The sequence below is a fragment of the Puma concolor genome, chromosome D2, assembly GCF_028749965.1.
Source record: "Puma concolor isolate L17-30 chromosome D2, mPumCon1.1.hap2, whole genome shotgun sequence".
Taxonomy (NCBI): domain Eukaryota; kingdom Metazoa; phylum Chordata; class Mammalia; order Carnivora; family Felidae; genus Puma; species Puma concolor.
This window is the reverse complement of record NC_141677.1, coordinates 23,637,669-23,652,126: the sequence shown is the minus strand read 5'-3', so window position 1 is coordinate 23,652,126 and position 14,458 is coordinate 23,637,669. Positions and strand designations below refer to the sequence as shown.

The 14,458-nt window shown below is 37.7% G+C and overlaps 1 pseudogene; it reads left to right on the top strand.

Annotated features, from left to right (window-relative positions):
• The first annotated feature begins 2,608 nt into the window (after positions 1-2,608).
• Positions 2,609-3,799, top strand: LOC112854655 (dnaJ homolog subfamily A member 1-like; annotated as a pseudogene).
• The last annotated feature ends 10,659 nt before the right edge of the window (positions 3,800-14,458 follow it).

The window sequence follows — 14,458 nt, the reverse complement described above, 5'->3', positions numbered from 1 at the left end:
GCAGACAGCAAGGGGTACAATTTATTACATTGGATGAACCTAATTCTTCTAGATCAATATATCTCTGTACACAAAGCTTACATGAAGAAATAGTTAAAGTCCCTGACAAGGATTGCAAATTCACCTGCCTGGGGGAGTCAGGAGGTAACATCAATGACTGGCCACAGGCAGCCACAGGCAAGAGGGAGACCACAGGGAATTGAAGAGAGCAAGCCCCATCTGAGGGGCAACAGCTACTTCGCTCCCGCCTGTTGCTATCACGCAACAGCATATGCCTGTTGTCTCCCTATGCTTCATTCTTGAACCATAAAATGTCCCAACTTTTCAAACACTAGAAAGAAAAAAGAAAAATCTGTAAATTTAAACCAACTGAATCTATCACATTATAGTCATGCAAATTTTTATCTTTGCCAGTCAAATGGCTCTTCAAGAAGAGAGTAATATCAGGAAGGTTTAGAGAACCCTCTGGGAGACTGTTCCAAATTTCAAATACCTCAAACGTGACCTCTGGCTCTTTGCATGCACCACTCTCATCAACATCAGCAGGAGTTAAGAATTTATCAGATCAATTATATCAAGATTTTCAAATGGGCGCCTTCTTTTTATCTCTTCTGTATCAAACACTTATTTCATAATCCTTTGAAATATGGATGCTAGTCTAAACAAAGAGAACTGAATTTTCCTATTTAAGAAAATACTTGTACTAATAAGAGACCAAAAGAGACTTTATGTAAATTGACAAAAGATCCATTTTCTGTGGCTTGCATTAAAACTTTCAACATCAAATTAGGTAAAAGTGTCAGGAGGTATTCTTAAAAGCTTGACTGCTCAGGAAGGATCCAGGGATATGAGTGCAGCTGAGAGTCAGGACGTTATGGGTGGTTTTTCCTCAGCAAGCGTTTGGCAGACGCTGTTTCCACAGGATAGGATTGTTCATCTATCTTGCATTTTAAAATTAAACTAGTATTTTTATTGGGGCATGTGGATTAGAGGAGATCATGAAAAAAGAAATGGGTTGGCAAGAGAGAAAATTCAAATACCACCCAACGTCCTAAATTGAATTGCCTTGAAATAACCTAACAAGGTCATAAAAGTTTAAAACACTTCAAGGGTCAAAAGCTCAGAATCTCACAGCATTTCTAATTAGCAAAGTTCAGTTCATAGAAGGAAGCTAAGCGCTCAAGATTAAACCCAGCTGATGATCCTGATCACTTCCACTTAACCAGTCCACTTGACTAAGCCATGGGTTCCTTTTCTCTGTAAAATATCTGACTGATTTTACATTGGACAATTACCACTAGTAGGTTAGTTTCTAGAATGCCCACACATATGTTTAATGTTCACTCTGAGTTCTCTATGTTTCTCTCAAGTCAGTTTATGCCAGTTTTCTTGCTATTGCAATTACATAACTTAATTAAATGTACACAAACTGATGCAATAGCAGTGTGGGAGTTTGGGGATTCTATGAAAACCTGGTCGAATACTTCAGAAAGAGTTGACAAAGGCAAGAAAATTATTGTGGTAAGATATTTGTGAAAGAGTGTGAGGTATATTTAACAATCCAGGCAGACCTCACAACCCCTTAACTTCTAGCTCTGCTTTTAGTAAATTAAAACTAGGAGACACAGGAGACAGTGTCTTGTGGGTATGCAGGACGCAAGGAAGATGACCGAGCTCTCCTCAGAACACTGAAAAGAGGGGCCTTGACTCTTCATCAAATATTAGTGAACAACATGAATATTTAATACATGTATATATTGGGGCACCTGGGTGGCTCAGTTGGTTAAGCATCTGACTATTGATCTCAACCCAGGTCATGATCTCATGGTTCATGTGTTAGAGCCCCTCATCGGGCTCTGCATTGATGGCACAGAGGCTGCTTTGAATTCTGTCTCCCACTCTCTCTCTCTCTCTCTCTGCCCCTCACCTGCTTGTGCTCTTGCTCTCTCGCTCTTTCTCAAAATAAATAAATCAACTTTAAAAATTAATTAATTAATTAATTTCAAAAAACAAAACATGTATATATTGTTTTCATGAGTCCTTTCTTTTATGTTCCTATGTGAGTATAGTTGACATACATTGTTACATTAGTTTCAGGTGTACAGCATAGTGATTGGACAATTCTATACATCATGCTATGCTCACCACAAGCGTAGCTACCATTTGTCACCATACAACATTGTTATAATGTCACTCATGACATTCTCTATGCTTTGCCTTTTGTCCCCATGACTTATTCATTCCATAACTGGAAGCCTATATCTCCCTCCCTTTCACCCATCTTGTCCACCCTCTAGCAGCCATTAGTTTGTTCTCTGTATTCATTGATCTGATTCTGCTTTTTGTTTCTTTGTTCATTCATTTGTTTTTTTTAGATTTCACATATGACTGAAATCATATGGTATTTGTTTTTCTTAGTCTGACTTATTTCACTTAGCATTACACATTCTTTGTCCATCTATGTTGTCTCAAATGGTACAATCTTGGGCAGAACTTTCCAGAATGCTTGGTCAGAAGTGGAGGAGCCACGGCTGCCCAAACTACACCCAGGAATGAGCTCCTTCCCACTCCCTCACACCAACCTTGGCCTGCTCACCTGCTGTAGAAAATGGTGAAAGAAACTACTTACTGTGATGTTTGGGGGTCAAACCCAGTGCTACCCAGGAAGAATTGAAAAAGGCTTACAGGAAACTGGCTTTGAAGTACCACCCTGACAAGAATCCAAATGAAGGAGAGAAGTTTAAGCAGATTTCTCAAGCTTATGAAGTGCTCTCTGATACAAAGAAAAGGGAATTATATGACAAAGGAGGAGAACAGGCAATTAAAGAAGGTGGAGCAGGCAGTGGTTTGGACTCTCCCATGGACACCTTTGATATGTTTTTTGGAGGAGGAGGAAGGATGCAGAGAGAAGGGAGAGGTGAAAATGTTGTACATCAGCTCTCTGTAACCTTAGGAGATTTATGTAACAGTGCAATAAGAAAACCAGTTCTGTAGAAGAATGTGATTTGCAACAAATGTGAAGGCCAAGGTGGTAAGAAAGGAGTGGTAGAATGTTGTCCCAATGGCTGAGGTACTAGAGTGCAAATAAGAATTCATCAGACAGGACCTGGAATGGTTCAGCAAATTCAATCTGTGTGCATTGAGAGCCAGGACCCTAGGGAATGGATCAATCCTAAAGATAGATGTAAAAGCTGCAATAGAAGGAAGAGAATTCGAGAAAGGAAGATTCTAGAAGTTCATATTGACAAGGGCATGAAAGATGGCCAGAAAATAACATTCCATGGTGAAGGAGACTAAGAACCAGGACTGGAACCACGAGCTATTATCATTATTTTAGATCAGAAGGGCCATGCTGTTTTTACTTGGTGAGGAGAGGATCTTCTCTTGTATATGGACATACAGCTGGTTGAAGCACTGTATGGCTTTCAAAAGCCAATATCTACCCGTGACAACAGAACCATTGTCATCACCTCTCATCCAGGTCAGACTGTCAAGCAGGGAGATATCAAGTGTGCTAAACGAAGGCGTGCCAATTTATTGTAGGGTGAATATGAAAAGGGTCACCTAATCATCGAAATTAAGGTAAACTTTCCTGAGAGCGGCTTTCTCTCTCCTGATAAACTCTTTGCTAGAAAAACTCCTATCTGAGAAGAAGGAAGTAGAAGAGACTGATAAAATGGACCAGGTAGAACTGGTGGACTTTTGTCCAAATCAGGAAAGATGGCACCATCACAATGGAGAAGCATATGAGAATGATGAACATCTTCCTGGGGATGGTGTTCAGTGTCAGACCTCTTAATGGGGCCTGTGAATAACCTGCTGGCATCTTGTATGCAGTAGTGAATGAGAGAAGGACTGTAATCATAGCTCATTGTTTTTGTTTTAATATTCAACTATTGTAATCTTTTAAAAGTTAAATGAAGAATAAACTCAAATATTAAAACTCTGCCTTTGCCCCATATGTATGATGACTTCAGTGTGCAAGATAAGTTTAACACTCATAAAAACTACTTTAAAAAAAAAAAATCTCCCCTAGCATTTGTTAGGCCATACCTTGTAACTGATTTCAGCTCTAGGTACCTGAAATAGTTTAGACTGAAATGCTAAATGTATGTATTGATTTCAGTGTATGACCCTTAATTGGCAAACTATGAAGTTAAAACTTGTGTTTAATTGGCAGTCAGAAGAAGAACTTAACTTGTAGGGAAGTGTTGGTCTGTAGTTCTATTCAGTGGGATTGATTGTGATGCTTCTGCAATTATTCTATTGCCTCAACTGTTATTTGAAGATGGCATGTTGTGTGATTAATTGGGCCTGTGGTATCAGTGGTGGAAAGGTACCTTGCTAAAGAAGCATTTATCATAATCTGCCATTTGAGGGCTTGCACTTATAGAACTGCATTCCCTTCTGCTGTGCCATCTTATATATATTATATAAAATTTTATATCTTATGTATATTTTTTATATTTATTTACATTTTGTATACATATAAAATCAGTCCTGGTTACACTTTTTTTCCTTCTCTTTGTACCATGATAAGCTTCAGAGTAATGACTTTGGGAGCAGGGTAACTTAAAGTGAAGAGACATTTGCATGGAGAAGTGAATTTGCATGTATGAGCTAGGAAGGTGTTTCTTAGGTATGTTACAGGCTTACTTTAAACCATTTAACTTACACCCCATAATTTAAATGTTGGTAGTATAGTAAATTATGATGCATAGCTTTAATTGTATGTTTATAAGTTATGTTCACAAGCTTGAATCTGGATATCAGAATTAAGCAATTCTTGAACTATATGAATGTCTCCTTAATATACTGATTACAAAGCAAAAAAGAAATGGTACAATCTCATCCTTTTTAATGCTTTGTAGTATTCCAGTATGTGTGTGTGTGTGTGTGTGTGTGTGTGTACCACATCCTCCGTATCCAATCATTTATCCATAAATACTTAAGATGCTTGTATATCTTGGCTACTGTAAATAATGGTGAAATAAACATAGTGATGCATATATCATTTTGAATTACTGTTTTTGTTTTCTTTGGGTAAATACCCAGTAGCAGAATTACAAGATCAAATAGTATTTCTATTTTTAATTTTTTGAGGAACTTCCATATTGTTTTTCACAGTGGCTGTACCAATTTCACAGTCACTGTCCCACCAACAGTGAATGAGGTTTCCTTTTTCTCCACATCCTCCCCAACACTTATGTCTCTTTTATTCTAATTATTCTGACAGGTGTAAGGTGATGTCTCACTGAGGTTTTAATTTGCATTTCCCTGGTAATTAGTAATGTTGACTAATCATTAATCATGAATCCCCTTTCAATTTACTGACAAATTTTTTGACCAGTGCCAATCACATCGGATAATAGGGCTTCTACTATGGTCATTCCAAGTAAGCCCTATTTTCAATATGAACAAGGTAGCACTTTTACCAAAATTTATATTTGTAGCCTTTAGGTATTAAACCATTGTCAAGATAAATATTATCTCCTCGGTCTAACATCCTAGCATAATGATCAGTTGCAAGGTTAACATTTCAGTGGACCAAAATCAAGGTAATACCTATGGAAACACTCCACTATGAAGTTGCCTTTTTCTTCTTGATCTCTTAAAAATGTTCATGTGAAATATTCCTAATTAGGTCAAAATTTTGAAAATCAATAATCATTAGTAGTTTTATGTACCAGACCCTACTAATAAACATAGACACACTATCTATATTTATATAGTTATTTTTCACAGCACTGAGAAAATTAAGTGCCAGAGATAATAAGTTGCCCACAGTCACTGTAATGTGAAAGGCAATAGCCATGACTTGGCCTCTGGTCTCTTGGACTCCAAAGCTTGTACTCATCGATATAATGCTATCAAGAGCCCCCAGAATATGTCATTTTAATGCTACTCAACTAAAGGCTCCAAGTCTTTAGAATATCCAGATTTTATTTTTTTATTTTTTTTTTTAATTTTTTTTTAATCTTTATTTTTGAGACAGAGAGAGACAGAGCATGAACGGGGGAGGGTCAGAGAGAGAGGGAGACACAGAATCTGAAACAGGCTCCAGGCTCTGAGCCATCAGCACAGAGCCTGACGCGGGGTTTGAACTCACGAACTGCGAGATCATGACCTGAGCCAAAGTCGGACTCTTAACCGACTGAGCCACCCAGGCGCCCCCAGATTTTATTTTTTTAAATGGCTTCATGGGGCGTTTGGGTGTGACTCCCTCAGTTAAGCATCTGAATCATTTTTTTAATATAATTTATTGTCAAATTGGCTTCCATACAAAACCCAGTGCTCATCCCAACAGTGTCCTTCTCAATGCCTATCACCCACTTTCCCCATTGCCACATCCCCCATTAATCCTCAGTTTGTTCTCTGTATTTAAGAGTCTCTTATGGTTTGCCTCCCTCCCTCTTTGTAACTGTATTTTCCCCTTCCCTTCCCCCATGGTCTTCTGTTAAGTTTCTCAAGATCCACATGTGAGGGAAAACATATGATACCTGTCTTTCTCTGACTGACTTATTTCACGTAGCATGATACCCTCCAGTTCCATCCACGTTGCTGCAAATGGCCAGATTTCATTCTTTCTCATTGCCAAGTAGTAATCCATTGTACATATAAATCACATCTTCTTTATCCATTCATCCATCAATGGACATTTGTGCTCTTTCCATACTTTGGCTATTGTCGATAGTGCTGCTACAAACTTTAGGGTGCATGTGTCCCTTTGAAACAGCACTCCTGCATCCCTTGGGTAAATTCCTAAAAGTGCTATTGTTGGGTCATAGGGTAGTTCTATTTTTAATTTTGTGAGGAAGCTCCACACTGTTTTCCAGAGTGGCTGTACCAATTTGCATTCCCACCAACAGTACAAGAGGGTTCCCATTTCTCCACATCCTCACCAGCATCTATAGTTTCCCGATTTGTTCATTTTAGCCACTCTGACCGGTGTGAGATGGTATCTCAGTGTGGCTTTGATTTTTATTTCCCTGAAAGCATCTGAATCTTGAATCGGCTCAGGTCACAATCCCAGGGTTGTGGCATTGAGCCCCACGTCAGGCTCTGCCCTGAGTGTGGAACCTGCTTAAGTTTCTCTCTCTCTCTCTCTCTCTCTCTCTCTCTCTCTCTCTCTCCTTCCCTTCCTCCCCTGAGCTCTCTCTTTCTCTCTAAAATTAAAAAAACTATTAAAAATGGTTTCACATAATTTTTTAAGTCAGTGGTTATAACATGCAATTATATAATTTAAAAATACTAAATGCTCCTGCGCAAAATTTCTTTGGAACAGAAGGTATAAATACATATTACTAATAAGAAAGTACTTCCAAGGAAGGATATAAAAGGAATAATCCTTGGACTTTTAACTCATTCATACAAATACTCTAGGCTTGTACTCAGCACTGAGAACACCAAGATGTCTGAGATAATATTATTGTCCTCAAGGAGCCTGTGGTCTGTGTGAGATAATTAAGCAGCTGTAACATGATATCCCAGCAGTTCTTTTTTTTTAGATATAATTTATTGTCTAAAGGTTTGTGATAGTTTTGTCATTGAAAAAGTATATCTATATAACTTATTGTCAAGTTGGCTAACATACAGTGTATACAGTGTGCTCTTGGCTTTGGGGGTAGATTCCTGTGATTCATCGCTTACATACAGTACCCAGTGCTCATCCCAACAAGCGCCTTCTTCAATGCCCATCACCCATTTTCCCCTCTTCCCTGCCCTCCCACCAACAGTTCTAATAGGGATCTACCCTAAACACTGCAGAAGCAAGAGGTGATGAAAACTCAACAAACTGGTTATAGAAGGAACATATCTCAACACAATGAAAGCCATATATGACAAGCCAACAACTAACATCATACCAACAGTGAAACGTTGAGAGCCTTTCTTCTAAGACCAAGACCAAGAAAAGGGTACCAACTCTCATCACTCCTATTCAACAGAGTACTGGAAGTCTGTACTAAAACGATCAAGCATGAAAAAGAAATAAAAGTCATCCAGCACAAAAACAGACACATAGATCAATAGAACAGAACAGAGAGCCTAGAAATAAACCCACAATTAATGGCAAGAAATATGCAATGGGGAAAAGACAGTCTGGTCAAGAAATGGTGTTGGGAAAACTGGAAAGAAACATGCAAAAGAATGAAACTGGACCACCTTTTTACCACAAACACAAAAATAAAATCAAATGGACTTTAAATCAAAAGGCCCTAAAATGTGAGACCTAAAACCATAAAACTTCTAGAAGAAAACATAGGCAGTAATTTCTTTGACATTCATTGGCTGTAGAAACATTTTTCTAGCTATGTCTCCTCAAGCAAAGGAAACAAAAGCAAAAATAAACTTGGGACTATACCAGAATAAAAAGCTTTTTGCACAATGAAGGAAGCCACCAACAAAATGACAAGGCAACCTACTGAATGGGAAAAGATATTTCCAAATGATATATCCAATAAGGGGCTAGCATCCAAAATATATAAAGAACTTATACAATTCAACACCTAATAATAACAATAATAATCTGATTAAAATGGGCAGTGGACCTGAATAGACGTTTTTCCAAGGAAGACACACAGATGGCCAACAAACACATGAAAAGATGCTCAACATCATTCATCATCAGGGAAATGCAAACCAAAATCACAATGAAATATCACATTATGCCTATCAGAATAACTAGAATCAAAAAGACAAGAAACAACAAGTATTGGTGAGGGTGTGGAAAAAAGACACTCTCATGCACTGTTGGTGGGACTGCAACCTGGGAGAATATGGATATTCTCCAAAATATTAAAAATAGAAATACCATATGATGCAATAATTCCACTACTATTTTCCCAAAGAAAACAAAAAAGATATATGTACTCCTATGTTCATTTCAGCATAATTTATAATAGTCAAGATATGGAAGCAACACAAGTGTCCACTGACTGATGAATGGATAAAGAAGATGTGGTGTGTGTGTGTGTGTTTGTGTGTGTGTGTCTGTGTGTGTGTAATAGAATATTACTCAGCCATAAAACAGAATGAGATACTGCCTTTTACAACATGGATGGACCTAGAGGGTATAATGTTAGGTGAAATAAGTCAGACAGAGAAAGACAATACTATATGATTTCATTCATATGTGGAATTTAAGAAACAAAACAAATGAACAAAAAAAAAATGAGACAAAGAAATAGAAACCAGAGTATTTTTTTTTCTTTTCCTTTTTTCTTTTTGAGAGAGAGAGAGCATGTCAGTGGGGGGAGAGGAGCAGAGGGAAAAAGAGAATTTTAAGTAGGCTCCATACTAGGCACAGAGTCCAGTGTGGGACTTGACCCCACAACCAAGGGATCATGGCTTGAGCTGAAATCAAGAGTCAGATGCTCAACCAACTGAGCCAACCAAGGACCCCAAAAACAGACTCTTAATATAGAGACCAAACTGGTGGTTGCCAGAAGAAAAGTAAGTAGGGGGATGGGTGAAATAGAAAAAGGAGTTTAAGCATGATGGACACTATGTATAGAATAGTAGAATTATTATATTGTACATCTGAAACTAATACACCACTGTATGTTAATTATACTTCAATTAAAAAATAAATAAAATTGGGGCACCTGGGTGGCTCAGTTAAGCGTTTGACTTCAGCTCAGGTCATAATCTCACAGTTCATGGGCTCAAGCCCCACATTGGTCTCTGTGCTGACAGCTTGGAGCCTGGAGCCTGCTTCAGGTTCTGTGTCTCCCTCTGTCTCTGTTCCTCCACCACTCATACTCTGGCCCTCTCTCTCAAAAATAAATTTAAAAAATGAAAAAAAAATTTAAAGAAATAAAATGCATCCAGGGACACCTGAGTGGCTCAGTATATATGGAAAAGCCTAAAGACTCCACTCAAAAACTGTAAGAACTAATCAATGAATTTAGTAAAGTTGCAGGATATAAAATCAACATACTGAAATCGGTTGTGTTTCTATACACTAACAATGAAATATCTGAAAAAGAAAACAACCCCATTAACAATAGCATCAAAAATAATAAATAATTATAAATAAATTTAAAGAGGTGAAAGATCTGTATACTAAAAACTACACACTTTGACGAAAAACTGAATAAGATACAGACAAATAGAAATATATTCTGTGTTCATGGGTCGGAAGAGTGAATATTGTTAAAATGTCCATACTACCCAAAGCAATCTATAGATAGAATGCAATCCTTATCAAGATTCCAGTGACATTTTTTCTCAGAAATAGAGGACACAATCCTAAAATCCTAAAATTTGTGTATAGCCAAAGCAATTCTAAATAAGAAGAAAGGAGGAAGCACTATACCTCCTGATTTCAAACTATACTACAAATCTATAATGATCAAAATACTATTTGGAGGGCACCTGGCTGGCTTAAGCATCCGACTTCAGCAAAGGTCGTGATCTCACGGCCTGTGAGTTTGAACTTCACATCAGGCTCTGTTTTCCCAGCACACTATCCTTTTTCTATTGTGTATTCTTAGCGTTCTTGTAGAATATTATTTCAACAAATTGTGCTGGGAAAACTGAATAACCACATGCAGAAGAATGAAATTGGATCCCTATTTTACACCACTCACAAAAATTAACTCAAAATGAATGGAAGACTTAAACATATGACCTGAAGTTATACATCTCCTGAATAGGGGAAAGCTCCTTGACATTGGTCTTGGTGATGATTTTTTAGATATGACACCAAAACACAAGCAACAAGGCAAAAACAAATAAGCAATTCTACACAAAACTAAAAAGCTTCTGCACAGCAAAAGAAATAATCAACAGTATGAAAAAACAGCCTATGGAATGGGAGAAAACATTTGCAGATGACAAATGTTTGTGATGCAGGTCTAGTAAGAGGTTAATATCCAACATATATAAAGAACTCACATAATTCAGTAACAAAAAAAAAGCAACCCAATTTAAAAATGGGCAGAGGGACTAAACAGACAGTTTTCCAAAGTAGACATAAAAATAGCCAACAGGCACATAAAAAGATGCCCAACAATACTAACCCTCAGGGAGATACAAATCAAAGATACAATGAGATATCATCTCACCCGTGTTAGAATGGCTATTATCAAAGAGACAAAAGCTAACAAATGCTGGCAAGGAAATGGAGAAGAGAATTCTTGCACACTGTTGGTGGGGATGTAAATTGGTACCGCTATGGAAAAAGCATGAAGGTTCCTCAAAAAATTAAAAATAGAACTACCATGGGATCCAGTAGTCCCACTTCTGGGTATATATCTAGAGGAAGTGAAAACAGGATACAGAGAGATATCTTCACTCCATGTTCATTTTAGCATCATTCACAATAGCCGAGATACAGAAACAACCTAACTGTCCACCAAAGGTTAAAGGAAATGTGTTATATATACATATATACAATGAAATGTTATTTGACCATTAGAATAAAATCCTGCCATTTGCAACAAAATAGGTAGATCTTGAGGGCATTATGCTAAGTGAAATAAGTCAGAGAGAGAAAGACAATTACTGTATGAGATTACTTAAATATGAAATCGAAGAAGTGCAAGTCATAGGTACAGAGTAGAATGGTGGTTACCAGAGTCTTGAAGGGGGTTAGGTGGGCAGTTGGGAAGATGTTGGTCAAAGAGTACAAACTTTCAGTTATAGGATAAATGCATCCTGGAGATATAATGCACAGCATTATGATTATGAATAACAATAGTGTACTAGATACTTGATGTTGCTAAGAGAGTAGATCTTAAATGTTCTCACCACAAAAAAAGAAATGGAAGTTATGTAATGTGAAAGAGATGTTAGCTAACACTAAGGTGATAATCATATTGTAATATATATGTATCAAATCAACATGATATATACCTTAAACTTGCACGGTGTTATAATGAGATACATAATGCTTATTGAATTATCAATCATATCTCAATAAAGCTGGAAAAAACAAAACAGGTGATAAATTTGCCAGGGAGTATGCCACAGAATGGAGTCTTGTCACTAACACTACAATTGCTGGCACATGGTGCTAATAAAAGCAGACAACTTTTAGTCAGTTTTGTTTTGTGTTAAACAGTCTACAACCAATGCACTGGCTTCTGACCACACCCAGGTGAACTGTCCCCACCATCACCACCACCACCCCTGGCATGCCACTGTGAATTTGAGCTAGGTCTGGCTAAACAGAGAAGACATGGAAGGTCCTTTCAGAGAGAGACAGCCCCATATTTGAACAAGCATGGTGGTATGAAGAAAAAAGTAGGGGAAGAAGTTTGGTGTAGCTAAGCACAGGGTACAAAGAACCAAGCTGATATAAAGACAATCTAAAGTCAAGCCAGAATCTGAGCTGACTGCCTCAGGAAACCTGAGTAATCTGACACTCTCTAGTTCAAATTCTGGCTCAACCATTTAGCTTCTACATGATCTCAAAGCAGAAACCTATCAAATTAACGTAATCACAAAATGCCTACTCTGTACAGTTGTTGTGTGGATTGAAGGTGATGATGGATGTTTAATGCCCTGTATGGTATGAGTAGACAGTACAAAAGAGCCCACTGAAGGAGTTTAAACAGAAGAATGACATGTTTAGATGTGTGGTTTAGAATGATTTCTCTGACAACAGTGTGGAGTCAGGGAGATGAATAAGGAATTTGTGTGAAAGTACAGGTAAAGGAAGGAGAAGATATATATTCCAGCTAGCAGTTGTAGTATTTGAAGCAGGAAATAGGTTCTAGAGATATTTAGAGGAGGGGAGTGAACTAAATGTTAGTGGGAGTATGTGGATGCATCCAGCATTTTATTAGCCCACCAACAACCAAAGTGATGATTCACATTACTCTGAACACTTATTTATATCTACCTCTTAATAAAAAATAATAAATTTCAATTAAAATATGTCAGGGTAAGGAGTCAAGTACACCAAGTTCAGTTCTGACTCAGCCCTAGCTGGCTCTGTGACCTATGTCTCAATTTCCTCATTCATAAATATGAAGAAAATATTCATTCCACCTAGTCATAGGATTTTGAAAAGAATGAAGAATATTATTATCAACAAAATTTCAAGGTGTATCATAGGCATTGAATTAATAAGAATGGAATTCTCCATGGTTATATACAATGTTATTGTGGGAAAAACTGTGCTATTTTTGTAGCTTTCCTGTAAGTCTGAAATGATTCCAAAATAAAAGTTAAAACAGTTTTAAGGATGTGAATGCGCTTGCAACCCACGTGTGAGTCTAAAAAGCTGTTCTCAGAGATGCGGTCCGCAGAGAAGTGGGGACTATTCAAGCTGAGTTTCAGTGATGTTGCTCCGGCAGATTGAATGACTGCCCAGTGACACACTGACTCTTGGAAGCTCCCTTGTGGTAAAATTCTGAAATCTCTTCTTGCCAAACCTTTCTTTTCATGTAAGAATCACAGTAAACAGCCAAATCAAACAGGAAATCTTTGGCTTGGTTTAAAGAAGACTTTGGAAAACCACATTGAGTAGCCATTTGTCATTGCCACCAAGTCCTGGAGCCACAGGGAGAGGAAACACCAGCCCATCTCCAAGAACTTTTCTCACATGGTCTTTCACACAAGATCAGAAGGTCCCTGTGGACCTCTTCTTGGAACCCAAATCTCTAGTACAAGAAAAATAGATGAACATTTTTTTATAACCAAAAATCATATGCCAGACACTATTAGCAGCTTCCATATCCTTTTGAATGGAAGAGTTTTTTAAAAGGTTTTCATCAGTAGGAAAAATTAATGGGAAAATAAGGTGTGTGTGTGTGTGTGTGTGTGTGTGTGTGTCCAACATACTAAGGCCATTGGTATGAGCACAGAAGACATAAAAATAGCAACTGCATTGCCTAATTTCCTTCTAACCAAAAAACCGCTTTACTGATGAAGAAGCAGAAGTTTAGGGAAGTGACATGTCTTGCCTAAGAGTCTTTCCTCTTAAACTTAGAAGAGTCTTTCTAACTTCAGAACACTCATTCCTATCTGACACAATATCTAGCAAATAGTCGTGGGTAGATCCCGGGAGAACTACAAACAAGAAATAAATCATGCACTAACGGCCATCATTGAAACAGGCTTTCACTGCCATGAAACTACTCTGCAGAGCCTGACCTAAAATCACCCACCCCCATTCAACCATAGGAAAAAGAAAGCCCCAACACAAGCACAGCCCCCTCCAAGCACACATAATCGCTGGATTACAATTCTCCTCACATGCGTACGTGCAAAGAAAGGTCTTTCGAATGGAGCAAATAATCCATTAAATACTCAATTAAAGCCATTTCCAGAATGTACAAGAATGTGATTTAGGTCACACACATGATGTCAGAACTACAGGTTGAATCTCATCAATCAATGAAGCAGAAGGAAATAAGATTGAAACCAGTTGTTTGGCTTCATGTAGCTAAAATAACTGCACGATTAACTAAATTTTTCTCTTTCTAACTGGTTGTCATGGTATTGT